We start from the raw sequence: 2,242 nt of genomic DNA, 5'->3' as shown, positions 1-2,242 counted from the left end.
TGTTCATCCCCGTGGTTATTTTTCAATCTAGAGGGATACGGGATTCTTAGCTTGAAAGATGGGGGTGCCACCTCTTTCTCTTTGTTTGTCCCCTCTTCAACCTCTATAACCTCGGGTGCATGTTCTTTTGGCTTCTCACTCGGAAGCCTACCTTTAACCTCACGACCACTTCTCAAATTGATTTCCTTCACATGCTCTCTAGGGTTGGTTTTTGTGTTGCTTGGTAAACTTCCGTGTGGCCTTTCGGAGAGAGACTTCGCAATTTGCCCCACTTGATTTTCAAGGTTTTGCAAAGAGGCGGTGTGGTTGCGAAGTGTAGACTCAACTGATTCAAACCTTGTATTTGCAGATTGTATGAATCTACTCAAGTGCTTCTCTAAGTCTGTCATTCGGGTTTCCAAACCTGAGACTCTGTTTTCCACTTGGGGGGTTTGTTGTTGTTGGAAACCCGGTGGTCCCATGGCCTTTTGTGGTGCTTGATTACTCCATGAAAAGTTGGGATGATTCTTCCAACCTGAATTGTAGGTATTGCTATATGGATTTCCTTGAGGTCTCATGCCATTACCTACAAAATCAACATTTTCCACTAAAGAAACATCTCCAATAGAGATCGGACAATCGGAGGGAGCATGTCCTCCACCACAACCAGCGCAATTAGTCACAGCTGCCACTCTATTTGAAGTTAAGTGATCTAACTTCTTACTCAGATTCTCTACTTGGGCCGCCAATGAAGTTACCGCATCAATTTTCATGGAGACCGCCACCTTTTTTTCTTCTCCCTATCATTCCATTGGTAGCTATTTAACCCCATTTCTTCAATCAACTGACGGGCCTCATCGGGGGTCTTGCTACCTAAGGTACCTCTCTGCCGCATCCAAGAGTTGCCTTGTACTCGGGTTCAAACCATTGTAAAAGGTTTGAACAATCATCCACTCCGGGGAATCCGTGTTGCGGACACTTTCTCGGGAGCTCCTTGAACCTTTCCCATGTCTCGAATAGAGACTCCAATTCCAACCGAACAAAGGATGAGATCTCATTCCTAAGCTTTGCTCGATTTTTCCGGGAGGGAAGTAACGGGCTAGAAAAGCTTCTACCATCTCCTTCCGTAGTAATCGATGCTCTAGGTAATGAGTGTAGCCACTGCTTCGCTCTCTCCTTTAGGGAAAATGGGAAGGCTCTCAATTTGATGGCATCATCCAAAACCCCATTTATATTTAGCATGTCGCACACCTCGAGAAAGCTCTCTATATGACTATTTGGATCCTCATTGGCCAAACCGTTGAATTGTGCGGACTGCTGGAACATATGGATGAATACCGGCTTCAACTCGAAATTCTGAGATGAAATCGGGGGACGCACAATACTCGACTGTGTCCCCAATAATGAAGGTCTGGCATAATCAGATAGTGTTCGCTGTTGCTCATTCTGTTCTACCATGTTTTCAGATTCTTCTACTTCCAAGTCAGTTGAATTAGACTGTTCTTGTATAGGTTCTTTCCCTTTTCTTCTAAGTGTGCGTTCAAGCTCAGGATCTCCTTTAATCAATATTGAGGGATTCCCTTGGGTCATAACCTGGATCTGCACCAAAAGAAAGAAAACGAAATCAGAATGATGATAGAATAAGAAGATATGAAATAGAATATATGGTGAAATAGCTAAGAAAACAAAGTGCAAAGTATCTTTAAACGCCTAGCTCCCCGGCAACGGCGCCAAAAACTTCACAAGATCCCCTTGCGTATATCCCGCAAGTACACGGGTTTGTCAAAGTAATAATCCTGGGTGAGCGGGTATCGAATCCATAGGGAGTAGGGAATAAAAATACTTAATTCGGTTATTAGCTATGTAAAAGATCAATGATGATGAGTGTGATAATGATTCAATTCTCAACAGTAAAAGCAACAAGTAAGAGAGCAAAAGTAAAGAAGGGGGGTAAGGCAATCGATAAAGATCGGTTACCCGGATAATGCTCCACGTAGGATAATTGTTTCAAGTGCAACAACCCTCTATTATGCTTCCTAATCAATGCAATGGTGAGTCGTGGAAATCCTTAATTACATAGTCCCAAATCTAAGGTCAACTATGCCTAACTATATACATGTCCCGGAGGAGAAATCGAACAATCTCAACACCTCGCACTCGCATAGAGTTGCAATTAGCTCTAGGGATTCCAAGTGATAAATCTCTTTCTTACAATAGACCTAACCCTTTGGTCCAGGTGGAAGGTCCCTAACCATAATTGAGC

At 43.2% G+C, this 2,242-nt stretch overlaps 1 non-coding gene across 1 annotated transcript; it reads left to right on the top strand.

The window, feature by feature from the left end:
* The first annotated feature begins 940 nt into the window (after nucleotides 1–940).
* LOC120269645 lies at nucleotides 941–1,047 on the top strand. Its single transcript, XR_005539289.1, has one exon. It is a non-coding gene; the product is annotated as a small nucleolar RNA R71 (small nucleolar RNA).
* Nucleotides 1,048–2,242: the final 1,195 nt, after the last annotated feature.

This window comes from Dioscorea cayenensis, chromosome 9 (assembly GCF_009730915.1).
Source record: "Dioscorea cayenensis subsp. rotundata cultivar TDr96_F1 chromosome 9, TDr96_F1_v2_PseudoChromosome.rev07_lg8_w22 25.fasta, whole genome shotgun sequence".
NCBI classification, from domain to species: domain Eukaryota; kingdom Viridiplantae; phylum Streptophyta; class Magnoliopsida; order Dioscoreales; family Dioscoreaceae; genus Dioscorea; species Dioscorea cayenensis.
This window is presented reverse-complemented; position numbering and strand designations above follow the sequence as displayed.